General features: G+C 38.6%; 1 long non-coding RNA gene across 1 annotated transcript in view; it reads right to left on the minus strand.

The window, feature by feature from the left end:
- Nucleotides 1-14,534, minus strand: part of LOC134789409 (uncharacterized) — a 400,206-nt gene that overhangs the window by 115,131 nt on the left and 270,541 nt on the right. The window lies entirely within an intron of this gene.

The raw sequence follows: 14,534 nt of genomic DNA on the forward strand, positions 1-14,534 counted from the left end.
GACACAACAAAACTAGTCTAAAATTAAAAGCAAAACAAACCTGATTGGTTGGTCTCAAAAGCACATGGTGAGTATCACACAAGAAACTTGGATATGCCTGTCTGTAGTCTCTTATTTGTGCTATAATACAGCCAGAGTAGAACAGACAGGAATGCTCCGCTTCTAGTAAGTCCAGCAACACCACAGGTAACTCTTCATTGTCTATGTAACTAAGCAAATCCTCCTCCTCATATGGCCACCGAGGGGTCTCTATTAATGTCTCGTCTTGGCTTGTTGATGTCTAAAAATAATATTAGAGTTGTTAATTATACATTGAAAACTTATTGCTGACAGTGATTAAAACATTTAAGGATGGATATTTATGGTCATTATTTTCACCAGTCATACCATATACAGCAGCATCAATACCATTAATTACCCTTCTTTTCTTTTTTTTCACACTGGGCCAAATTTAAACATTTAACTTCATCTTTATTCTACCTTTTTCTTACTTTGAATATCCTCATGATTTTTGTTATGATTTATGGTGGTAGGCCGATAAATTTGTTATCTTTTAGTTACTGTTATATTTATTTTTTCCTATATGTGTTGTCAATTTAATTATCGTCTGTATTCCTTATTAGTTTTAAGTTAGTTATAAGTTAGGTCCCCACTGCTGAGTGGGTCTAGTTTGTAATTTAACTGGTTTGGTTGACATAAATAAATGTATTTACTTTCTTTCTTTCTTCATACAACAATAATTAAACATAATTCGAAAATGAAAGTACAGTATTAGGGAATGTGAGAGGATACAGTAAATGTGAAAATATGACCTTGGACAAGATACAATATTTAATAAAAATATTTCATAAATAAGGAAAGTAACAATGATTTAATAGTAATAATGATCTATTTTCGTTATTAAAATACATGAATGACAAAAATTATAGTCACAGGCATCACAGACAAAAAAGGCAGGTTTTGTAGTCATTAGAAAACCAATTCATAGAAATTAAGTCATAAATAAATAACCGAAAATAACCTTAGCCAATTATTTCAGTTTCCAATAATTGGATATGAAATTTTGTCAAAATAATTGGTCATAACTGATCATTTCGGTTATGGTTATAACCAATTTGCATTCCCTAGTACTTAGAAAGATGATACTTACATTAGGATCTCCAGGGTTGTGCTGTGTATTGCCATTGATTTTTAGTGATAAGGAATATCCCTTGTTCCCTGGATATAGGTTTACAATTAAAGTATTAAGATTGTATTTCGCTAGTAACTTTTCTAATAAGTATGATGATGTTTTCAACCCTTGCTGTAATAGAAAGAAATAGAATATGGTTTAAGGCCAAGCCACACCGGATGCGTATGCGTAGACGTGCACGTGCACGTACGCGTCCCGATGCGTTGTATAATACGAAAACTCATACGAGAGGACACACCGCTTGCGTGACGTGTGCGTGACGTGCGCGTACGCGTGACTTGCACGCAACGCAGCTCCGACGAGACAAACCGGCTGCGTGCTGCGTGCACGCGTCCACGCACCGGAGCGGCAACGTCGCTTCGTTGCGTGCAGTGATGACGTTGTGTTTAACTGCGTTCCCTATGAGAGGGCGAACCGAGCAGGTTCGGACACGCACAGCTCGGTGCTGCATAGGTGCTGTGCGTGTACACGCGCAGCTCGCTTGTATTTATTTACAACTCGGCCGGTGCGCGTGCTGGTTTTTAATATGGATTCAGTGATAAAAGAAAAACTAATTAATATATTCGTCAATACGAATGTATATTTACAACATATAGCACAAAGATTCCAAAAAAATACGTCTTATAAAAATTTGGCCTGTGGGAACAAATCGATGTTAGGTACTAATAATACTATTGGAAAACAAGGTTGTTGTATTGTGAACTTAATAATAATATTATGTACTCTGAATTATCTCGATTCAAATATGAGATATTTTTTTCCTCTAATTGCAATGTCGGCATTCTGTGAGCTGCTTCCATTTGCAACCGGAGTATAATAGAATAGAATACCATTTATTTTAGTATAAGTAACAGTATAATAACATGATGTACTGTCGCAGGAGTGTATTTTATTTTACTGCACGCATGACCGAGCTGCAGCGTGCGCTTGCGTGACGTGTACAGCACACTGCGTGGCGTGCGCTGCGTGACGTGCGCGTCACCCGGTGTGACAGGGGTGCTGCGCACGTCTACGCTTACGTCGACGCACACGTGCTGCACACGCAGCCGGTGTGGCTCGGCCTTTATACAGAATAAGTAATGGAAATAATTGGTTTTCATTGCAAGTAAGACAAATAAAATATAGGTAGGTCTATTGTTTACCCCTGCTTGTATTTCTGTTTTCTTTTGTATTGTTTTCTTTTATTGTGGTGTGCAATAAAGAGTATTTATAATGTATTGTATTGTATTTAAAGCATATATTTATATTTACTTTTCACATCACAGCAATTTTAAACTCTTATAGAAACAAGAAAACTTCTTATAGAAATTTGAATTTGAATTTGAACAACAAAGGTTTTCATCCTAAAGTAGGTTATTCAACAAATTATGGATTAATACAATAATTAGTACCAAGTATCAAGTCTTAGTGCAAAATCATAACATGAACTAAAGTAGATATAGCTTGATTATAAGAGATACAATGAAATAGTACTTACAAAGTTTCCATGCAACACTTCATCCCGACTCAACTCACTGTACAACTCATGTAATTTCTTAAACAAATCGAATTTCTCTAGAGATTTAGATGGCGCACCACCAACACTCCGCTGGAACTTCGTCCTAGATTCATCGACAGGCTCCGCTAGATGCATTTTATCATGAGTCCAAGTCATTTTATGGTCTGGGACACCACTGTCAAATGGCGATAAGTTGGTATTCACATGTTTCGCGCGATTTAATATTACCTGAAATATACACGTTTATTAATAATATACACGGCTAAATGTGACAAAAACAATTACATTCGTGGTTATATCAACGCAAATAGAAGTGAAAAGCAGCGATATACCTCTGCTTCCAATGCCGCGTGAATTAATCCATCCATAATGTCATTAAAACGAATACGTAAGTAGTTGATATATTTTGAAACAAATTATTTCATATTAACTGTTTAGGCCTAAGTATTAAGTCATGATTTCTATAAAAACTCATACGCTTTATTTATGTTTCACACTGCTTGACAGTAAAATAACATGTCCATCAACATTTTTGACACTTGACTTTAGTGACGAATGAATGAACGAAAGCTTAAATTGGTGTTGCAAGACTAAATCATTCGGTTCCTCATTTTGTCAAAAATTACGATACAAGTGCGAAAAGTAGCACAATATGTACTGTAATAGTACATTACGATACAAGTGCGGAAAGTAGGAAAATCGTAACGAGTGGCGATAAATTGAAACACGGCCGAAGGGAGTGTTTTAAATCGACACTAGTTGCGGATAGCCCAGATTGTGCAAGTGTTATTTTAAACTTCAAATTTACATGAAATAACACTTGCACAGTTTAGGCTATCAAAATCGCTGCTAACTTAGATTGACCTGACTCTAGTATAGTGGATTGTCACTTGATACCCCAAAATCACTATACGACACTATATTTAAAAATAATATATCTCTAGCTAGAGTGTAAGAAAGATGGATTATTCATAGTCGTTTTCTATCAACTTAGAGCATTTAAAAACCGGAGTCGCCTTTAAGAGCTTACCCTTCTGCCAAAAACCTTGCACAATTGTGCAAACTTTTGTATGGACTGACGTTTTTCTGACATACGTTACGCACAAATCATGTACAAATAGCCATAAATTTGACGTGCCCCTCCCCCGCAAAAATCGGCAGACTTGTTTTGTACCAAGGCCCCTACGCTGTCTATTCTCTTTGACGGCGCAGCAACTAGTATCATTTCTCTCTTCTTGCTCTTTCAAAAATGCCGTTTGTCAAAAAAGGACAACCATACTGTTGACAAGATGGACTTCAAATCCAGGTGTCCCCTTTTTAGGTAGACCCAGGTTGTGTATGTGTGCGTAAAAACGTATATGTGTGCTCTTTTAGGGATGTGAAAAGTCGATTTTAATCATGTTATATATCGATAAATGCTACACAGCGGAACGCAATATCGATTAATTGAAGCTTCAATATCTTCGTTAAACATAAACATAATTGAAATGCTAATGGATAATGAATATATTATAATATAATAAAATAATTCAATTATTGCGGAACACCTATTTTAGTAGGTATTTATGTATTTTAATTAAATATCTGAACTTTCCCTTGGTTCCCTGCTGGAGCGTGACTATGAAATTGTGATCTGATAACCACAATAAAGAATAAAAGCGTTTTTGTTCATTTTAGGTATCGTTAAACCTTTGAAGTAAAATTAAAATTGCATGAAATGTCGATAGTTTATCGATATGACTTTATCGACATGGCTACAGCAAGGTGGGCCACATTGTTAATCGTACACTAAACAAAAGTGGTCCCACTGACAGCTCGCTTGGAAGGTATCTCTGTATATTATTATATCTATGTTTTGTACAGAAAATGACAGCTAAGGCGTCTCTAGTTACTAAATGCTCTAAGTCTATCGATCACGGAATAAATTTACCCTATCGCAAATACGTTTTCGTAATAATCACGGGTACAGGAACTAGTAACACCGATTTATCCACTTGCCAGTGGCAACATTATTTACTAGTGTTGCCATGTTCAAAGGATGAAAATAAAAAAAAATGCTTGACAGGGTTGGTTTGCTAAAGGCGTGTCTAGACGGGGACAATTTTTCGACAGTCTGATTAAATTGTCCGATCAAATCAGGCCGTGCGTATGCAAACGCCAATTTGGCTCGCCGAAATCAACCGCCGATAATTACCCATAAAATGAGGTGCGGACGCAAGAATATCATTTTGTGACGCCAGTATTTTCGTTTTGGGGCATTTTTTCAATTTAGAGGGTTCTAATTTCTATCACCATAAATCTAAAATTGGTGATTAAATTGGAAATAGACTCCAATTTCATTTCTGATCAAATCGGTCGATTTGATCACCCCGTCTGGACTCCAATCCACTCGTCTGGATTTGATCACCACTTACCTTATAGAGCATTTAATAAATGGAGTCGCCTTTAAGAGTGAAATAAACTCAATTATAATAATCATGCATGTATTTAGTATATGCATTTGTTTGACAATCATAAGAATATTGACATAGAATTTAAATGTTATAAAACCAAAGAGCTAAAAGGAGGCCAGATCACCACATTCGTCCCATCCCATCCCTGATTACATCTCTTCGATAAGTCGTCGAGGTGGTCTTGTTGCCCGTTGACTACGGCGCTGCGTAGGTGAATTTGCAGGTGAAGGGGTAGGATCTGGGTCAGGGGACAGGCTTTCGTTGTTTCCTGTTTGAGGTGGAGGGCTCATCAGGGTGGAGTTAGGAGTGGCAGATGAGATTCGCGACGCACCAGGACTTGAAGTGGCATCGGGCGTACGAAACATATCTGTTGGGGGGGATGAAAGAGATTTGTATGACGAGGAGGTTTGAGGTGGTTCATGGTGACTTGGAGGGTTATTAGGCGATGGTAGTCGAGGTCGAATATGATCAGCGTGTCGCCTGATGACGTTTCCAGTAGGTGTTGAAATCGTATAAGAGTAGCGATGTCTCCGCTCTGCTATAATTCCTGGTTGCCAGGACTTTTCAAGCCGGGTTCTATGGTATACTGGATTGCCGGGTGTATAATTTGGCTTATCCATTGAGGCCTCTATATTGGCCTTCACTTGCTTGTACTGTAATTCTCTCCTTTTGCTAGGTCGAATATTTGACAATAAAGTATTTATTTGACGTCCAAACATCACTTCTGCTGGTGATTTGCCCGTAGTATTGTGGGGTGTAATTCTGTACGTGAAAAGAAACTCTCGTAAACGCTGGTGTTGGGGTTCTGTGCCAGACGCAAATCTTGACTTAAAGGTCCTCACGAGGCGTTCCGCGAGGCCATTGGTTCTTGGATGGTAAGGTGATGATCTAATATGCAAAATGCCTTGATTTTTACAGTATTGTTTGAATTCGGATGACGTGAACTGTGGGCCGTTATCAGATACAATTATTTCTGGGAGACCAAACATGCAGAATATGTCGTCTAACTCAGCACACAATTTCGACGTGGTAATATTCTTCATAGGTTTGATTTCTATCCATTTCGACAAGGCATCGCTCAAGACTAACCAGTAAGTACCTTCAAAAGGGCCTGCAAAGTCGATATGGATCCTTTCCCATACTTTTTCTGGGATAGACCACGAGTAGACTGGAAGTTCAGGGCAATGAGGTCTATTTTGTTGGCACCGACAGCATCTCTTGACATATTGGTCTACGTCTTCATCAATGGATGGCCACCAAACATAGAACCGTGCCAGTGCCTTCATTGCTGATATTCCAGGATGCCCCCTATGGAGATATGCGAGGACTTTAGGTTGTAGTTTTTCTGGAATTACCACTCTGCCTTGCCACAATATTATTTTATTTTCTATTGAAAGTTCGTTACGCTTTTTGAAGTAATGCTTAACGTCATTGGTAAAGTGCATCTCTCTCCAACCGGTTTTTATACATTTTAAAACCTCTGATAGTATGACGTCTTGCTTGGTTGTCTCTTTCAAAAATTCCTCAGAGAGATGTAAATCTGCCATTCTGGTTCCTAGAAGACGTGACTCGATTCGATGTACTGCACACTCTATTTCTGATGGCTGTGTTTCAGCGTTTGGTAATCTGGAAAGGCAGTCGGCTAATATGTTGTTTTCGCCTTTCTGGTAACATATGTCGTAGTTATAGCAGCCGATTATTAGTGCCCATTTAACGAGTCTGTTGTTTGCTACTTTAGGAAGATTACGCTGAGATCCCAATATATGAATTAATGGCTTGTGATCAGTAAGTAAAGTAAATTTGGTTCCTCGTAAATATTGGTCGATTTTTTTAATTCCAAACAGAATTGCAAGTGCTTCGCGGTCAATGACTGAATACTTAGTTTCCGCTGTTCGAAGTTTCCTTGAGGCAAAAGCTATGGGTTGTTCTGTGTTTCCATTTTTGTGATATAATACCGCTCCGACGCCTTTCTCTGACGCGTCACATGCAAGAAAGATTGATCTGTCTTCGTCAAACGCGGTAAGTGGTTTTGATAAAGCAATACATTGCTTAGTAGTTTCGAATATTTGATTTTCGTGTTCTGTCCAACGCCACGGTTGTCTATTCCCAGTAAGTTCATGGAGATCGGCGCATAGTCCATGTAAATGTGGTATAAAACGTTCATAGAAATTTACAAGGCCCAGAAATGATCTTAATTCTTTAGAGTTAGTAGGTGCCGCAGCTTTCGAAATTGCTTCAAGTTTTTCTTTTGTAGGGCGTATGCCGTTTTTGTCTATCGAGTGGCCAAGATATTCTATTTGATTTTGTAGAAATGAACATTTTTTTAGATTTACTTTTAGGCCTGCTTTCTGTAGTCGCTCGAAGATGACACTAAGGGTGCGTAGGTGTTCCTTCACGTCTTCTCCGGCTATTGCAACGTCGTCAAAATACACTGCTGTGTTAGGAATGTCCCTAAGTAGTTCGTCTAAGTAATGTTGAAATATAGAGGGCGCTGTCGATATTCCAAAAGGCATTCTGTTATACCTAAAATATCCTAGATGTGTCGAGAGTGTTAGGTATTTCTTGGATTCCGGTGCTATTTCAAATTGTAGGTAGGCGTCCTTGAGGTCTATTTTTGAAAAAAATTTGCCTTGTGCTAATTTCTGTCGTAGTTGATCGAAAAGTGGAACGGGGTGCAAGTGCTTAATTAAGACAGGATTTAACGTACTTCTGAAATCTCCGCATATTCTGATGTCGCCGTTCGGTTTCACCACGTTAACGGTGGGTGTCGCCCACTCTACTGGTGTTACATTTGGGTCCACGGGGTATATAATATTGTCAGCCACAAGGCGCGCAATTTCTTTTTCTATGTTCTTCTTCATTCCAAACTTGATAGGTCGTGCTGGTAAATGTACAGGTACTGCTCCTTGTTTTACGTGAATATTTACAAAGTAGTTGTCCACTTTTCCAAGCTTTCCGTCAAAAAGTTGCTTGTACCGGTCAATGACTCGTTCTAGTGTCGTCGGAGTTACTTCCTTAATGGAGTACACAGGTTTGGGGAACTCCATTCCAAAGGTTTCACTCCAGTGTAACCCAAAAAGCATCGGATCTGCGTGTTTCATGACAACCACGGGGGCGATTTTCTGTTTCCCTTCGACTTCTACCGTGACGTAGGCGAGCCCCTCTGATTTGAGCTTGTGATTATAGTACGCTTTTAACTTAGGGGGTTTCGTTAATTTTGGTGCACCTATTTGCCGCCAAAGAGATGTGCTTATGATCGAGTAAGCTGATCCTGGGTCCCAGTCCATAGTACAGCGTCTTCCGTTAATAATAACATCTATTCTCTTACAGTCTCTGTTTCGCGTTGGAGTGACGTTACATACTAGATCATCTTCAGTGTCACTATCTTCCGAAGAATCATCATTCGTGTTAAAAGATGATCGGGACGATCCTGTGGTGTTTGTTACACGTTGTGTTTTGTACCTGAGTGTTCTAGGTTTGTGTTTAATTAGATAAGCTCGGCCAGTTTTTATACAGCAGCTTTCATAGTGTCCTTCTGTGCTGCATTCTTCGCATATGTGTTTCTTTGCTGGACAATCTGTTAGGTTATGTTTGTCGTGCTTGCCGCAACGTAGGCATTGGCTAGAACGTATTTTTCGGGGGCTTCTGTAGTTCGTTGATTCTTGTTTGTCAGATCTAGGATTAGCTTTCTTCTTGATTCTTTTAACGTTTGTCGATGGTGTGTCGTTTTCGGCTTGTTCTCGTGATTGTGCGATTGAAAACAATGTGGCAAATGTCACCTCTGTTGCCTGGCCGTTAATTAATTCTGTTAAGTTAGGCCACTTTTGTTTTAGATCTGTTTCGAGTTCCGTGTGATTAAGGCCTGTCGCAAAACGATCACGAAGCTGGCGCTCTAATAGTTTGTCATCGTAACTGCAGTCTATGCTCAACGCCTTAAGACGGTTTGTGTAATGTTCCATGGACTCGTCATTTTCTCTAATGCAACTCCAGAATTCTATGAGTGCGCGGTATCGTGTTTTCTTGACTCGGTATAGGTCTAAGAGCTTTGTACGAATGTCGGTGTATGTGCTATTTTCAAAGTTAGGGGTAAGTGCTGTCTTCAATTCCCTAAAAATGTCAGGCGTCATACAATTTAGTAGGAGGTCTTTCATCATACTGTCATTTGTGCGTACTGCATGTATTGTGCACTTGGCTTCAAAAAAATCTATGTAGTCACTCACCCTGTAAGTGTCGGGGTTGAATTTGTCCATGTTGAAAGCTTTTAGTATAGCGACTTTGTTAGGGGACTGTTCCTGTGCAGTCGTGTTAGCGCTCGTCACGCTGTTGTCTGCCTGTGTGGAAACCGCTTCCGTTCGTGTTGCGGTAAGAGCCATACTTAATATTTTCAATATTTGTTCTTGTTGCGTTTGTTGCACGCTCAGAAACTGAGCGAATTGTTCGGCGTCCATTTCGTCGCCAATGAAATAAACTCAATTATAATAATCATGCATGTATTTAGTATATGCATTTGTTTGACAATCATAAGAATATTGACATAGAATTTAAATGTTATAAAACCAAAGAGCTAAAAGGAGGCCAGATCACCACAAAGAGCTTACCCCTCTGCCGAAAAACTTGTAGAATTGTGCAAACTTTTGTATGGACTGACATGGCTATTTATTTTGTACGTTACGTACAAATCATGTAGAAATAGCAATACATTTGACGTCCCCTCCCCCGCAAAAATCGACAGACTATTTCGTAAATAAAATGACAGCGATGACATCTCCAGTTACTACCCAAGTAGCACAGATAGCTCTATAACTACTCACTTTTAGTTCTATCTAACGCTCTGTGCGTATTAAGACACTTATAAGAGCACACTCGTGGTCCTACAGCTGTATAATAGATCTCAGTGATATTTATATAGCTTAGGGCTGATTAAAAGCTGCATTACGGCTCTGAAAACTACCATTAATACGCAAAGAGTGATATAAAGGTATATTTGCTACTACCCTATACAGCTTTAAGGGTTATCAAATGCTTTAACCGTTATAGGGTCTGTTTAGTGGATAAAATTACGCCATGTGCTGTATAAGGAGGTAATTGTGGACTTTTATTACGTTGACTTATTAAGGGAACACAAGTGAACTATTATGAAGCTAATAGACGTATAATGGAACACATGTGGCACATAATACAGCTTGTCGCTTAACATGTTTACCCCTAAGCAGCTTTTATTACACTGACTTTTAAGGGAGCACGAGTGAACTAATATGAAGCCAATAGACGTATAATGGAACACATGTGGCACATAATACAGCTTATCGCTAAACGTGTTTACCGCTAAGCAGCTTTTATTACGCTGACTTTTTAAGGAAGCACGAGTGAACTAATATGAAGCCAATAGACGTATAAATGGAACACATGGGGCGCATAATACAGCTTATCGCTGATCGTGTTTACCGCTAAGCAGCTTTTATTACGCTGACTTTTTAAGGAAGCACGAGTGAACTAATATGAAGCCAATAGACGTATAAATGGAACACATGGGGCGCATAATACAGCTTATAGCTGAACATGTTTACCGCTAAGCAGCTTTTATTATTCTGACTTTTTGAGGAAGCACGAATGAACTATTATGAAGCCAATAGACGTATAATGGCACACATGGGGCGCATAATACAGCTTATCGCTGAACATGTTTACCGCTAAAGCAGCTTTTATTTCGCTGACTTATTATAAGAGAGAACGAGTGAACTATTATGAAACCAATAGACGTATAATCGAACACATGTGGCGCATAATACGGCTTAGCGCTGAACATGTTTACCGCTAAGCAGCCTATTATACTGCCATTGGGACTGTCTGCATAGCGGCTGTTAAAACGTTCACAAGATGCCTTATAACTGTTTAGAGGTTCACTAGTGTATCGAAATAACGACTTGGACTTTATAGTGGTTCACTTAAGTATCTTTATCAGATATATAACAGTCGTATGCTGCATATAAGAATTTTAACGGTTCACGTTGCTTTTTAACATTGACCGCCATTTTATTGTATATAACCTATAAAATCGAAATTGCTTTTCCAACTTTTAAGGGTAACAATAAGGTTTTGTGCCTGAGTTCTTAACCTAAATCATTAGTTTAGTACTTCCTATAACGTATTATTAACTTTTTATCTCATAATTCTGTCCAAACCACTGAAATAGTTTTTACACATAGCTTATTTATATCATTAATTTAAATAAATACTGATTATTTTCGTGGCGCACTGAAATTTTCTTAGATAATGTATATATATAATGTCAATAAACTTGCATTCCCAAACATCTTTCTCGCATTAATATATAAAACATAACATTTAACTAAACACTTTAACAAAATGACTTATGGTGTCGTTGCGCTTAACGTTTTTGCTTCAATATAAATATGTTCACCTCTGCGTTCGTTAGTAGTAGGGCTTACGGCGATATTTACATCGAAAGCTGCATTTTTGGCAGATTGCAAGCCGCTTTGCCCAGTGATACTAGGGACCAATCTGAATGATTTCATCCGAGGAAACACAAATTTCATTCACTAGAATTCAAGATGGCGGACCTTTTTCAAAATGGCGGCTGCAATATTTAAAAAAATTATAGACACAAAACGGTTGCACCGATTTTCGTGATTGATATATCGATCAATTCATATTGACACTCGTAATCGAATAAAAAATATGGCATTTAAGAAATTAAAGATGGCGGCCGAATATTAAGAAAATTGAGTTTTTTTTCTTTAATTTTTTTCCTTCTAATGAAAATAACAACTAAATATTCTATAATATGATCACATATTCTTTCATTTAAATGAAACCTGATAATATTATCTGCAAAATAAAAAAATAATCTTAACAATCCGGTGAGTAGTTTTTGAACTATACGCATTTCAAAAAGCGCGTAACTGCCGTTCGAAACGGCCCGCTCGCGCGGCTCGCGTCAAAACTGAGAACTTTGATGATTTAAAGGTAAAAAAAGAACTGAAAACATATTTACTTTATTTATTGAGCTATAAATAAATAAATAAATGCTTGACATGTTATATTTATTTGTATTTATTATACAAAAGGTTAATGGTACATAAATAATCATACAAAAGTAACTTAAATATATCTAAATATTAAAATAAATTGTATTTCTGCTTATTATTTGTGACCATCACGGGAAAAGGTATAGCGCCTGGCGCTTACGTCGCTTAGCACCGCAATAGTATTGGAGCGGCGTTAATAATAGCGTAAGCGCCATCCGCCCTAAGGTACCTCTATACCAGTGGGTTCAAATTTATTCCTCTCTATCATCTTTGCCCGATGTGGTTGAACTAAAAGAAAAGAAAATTCATATGAAATCAGAACAAAATATACCTAATATAATAATAATTAAATTAAATATATATTAGAGATGAACTACGCCAAACTGTCCCGCCCCTCCAATAGGTACTATTTCAATGTGTTTAGTATTGAAATAGTAATGGAGGGCGGGACAGTTTGGCTTGGTTTATCTATAAGTACCTTTTGTTTTTGCAAGTGCTGCATTGCACTGTGCAGGGTAGACCCACCCTCCGACACGTGCAGCGCATTGTTTCGCAGCCTATTTTACAGCCGCAATGGTACAGGTATGATAATTCACGCCACATCGCCCTAGCATCAGACTATTGCGATTTCCAACTGCCATTAGATGACTTCCAACCCCAAGAGGATGGCAATGGCACAGAGGCATCATCAAGAATAAGGGCATATCACCCCATAAGTGGCCTGCTTGATATGTGAGACGGAGCGCGTGTTTATGTAATGCTGCCGATGTTGGTGGGATGCTGGTTACCAATTTATTTTTAGTAGCAAATAGCTCCATGCGTACCAAGTTGTCCGACGAATGTGATATTTGTGGGTCATATTAAGTAGCAGGTGAAATTTTCCCGCACAGCCATGATTTCTTCAGGAAGAGTTGTAGAGTTGAACTGTAGAGGCGTTCACGCCACGAAGAGCGGTTGATCTGTCAGGACCCAAAGTATTTGCTATTTATGAACATCGATATAACGGCGTTTATTTGCAGTCCCAGTTAGTAGCCATAACTCTTGCAGACCACTATCAATTGAAGATTGATGATATGATATGATATCAATAACACCAAAACATCTGTATCGGAAGATCTAATCAACATACGCCTAATTCCCTGTTCTGCCTGATCTTTTGCGTGAAGTACGATGCGGCCATCAGCTTCTTCCGCATGTGTTCCTATTCATAAGATCTCTACAGGGTGTGACACTACTTCTTACTTCCATACAAAAGGAAATAAGTCTTGCTTCAAAACGTGGTTGTCACACCCTGAAGTTACACCAGCTTTGAAACAAATATCGCAGCCATTACAAAGCCTTCCTGAAGAAATTATGGCTATGCCGGAAAAGTTCACCTGCTACCTATATGACCCACAAATAGCACATTCGTCGGACAACTTGGTACGCAAGGAGCTATTTGCTACTAAAAAGAAATTGGTAACCAGCATCCCACCAACATCGGGGAGCATTACATAAACACGCGCTCCGTCTCACATATCAAGCAGGCCAGTTATGGGGTGATATGCCCTTATTCTTGATGATGCCTCTGTGCCATTGCCATCCTCTTGGGGTTGGAAGTCATCTAATGGCAGTTGGGAACCGCAATGGTCTGATGCCAGGGAGATGGTGTGAATTATCATACCTGGACCATTGCGGCTGCGAAACAATGCGCTGCACGTGTCGGAGAGTGGGTCTACCCTGTACAGTGCAATGCAGCACTTGCAAAGGCAACTGCAAAAACGAAAGGTACTTATAGATAAACCACGTAAAACTGTCCCGCCCCTCCATTACTATTTTAATACTACACACATTGAAATAGTAATGGAAGTTAGTTTGGCGTAGTTCATCTCTATATATTTAATTTAATTATATTAGGTATATTTTGTTCTGATTTCATATGAATTTTCTTTTCTTTCAGTTCATCCACATCGGACGAAGATGATAAAGAGGAATAAATTTGAACCCACGGGTATAGGTACCTTAGGGCGGATGGCGCTTACGCTATTATTAACGCCGCTCCAATACTATTGCGGTGCTAAGCGACGTAAGCGCCAGCCGCCATAACTTTTCCCGTGATGGTCACAAATAATAAGCAGAAATACAATTTATTTATTTATTTATAGCTCAATAAATAAAGTAAATATGTTTTTAGTTCTTTTTTTACCTTTAAATCATCAAAATTCTCAGTTTTGACGCGAGCCGCGTGAGCGGGCCGTTTCGGACGGCAGTTACGCGCTTTTTGAAATGCGTATAGTTCAAAAACTACTCAACGGATTGTTAAGATTATTTTTTTATTTTGCAGATAATATTATCAGGTTTCA

The sequence above is a fragment of the Cydia splendana genome, chromosome 3 (genome assembly GCF_910591565.1).
Source record: "Cydia splendana chromosome 3, ilCydSple1.2, whole genome shotgun sequence".
In the NCBI taxonomy this organism is placed as follows: Eukaryota; Metazoa; Arthropoda; class Insecta; order Lepidoptera; family Tortricidae; genus Cydia; species Cydia splendana.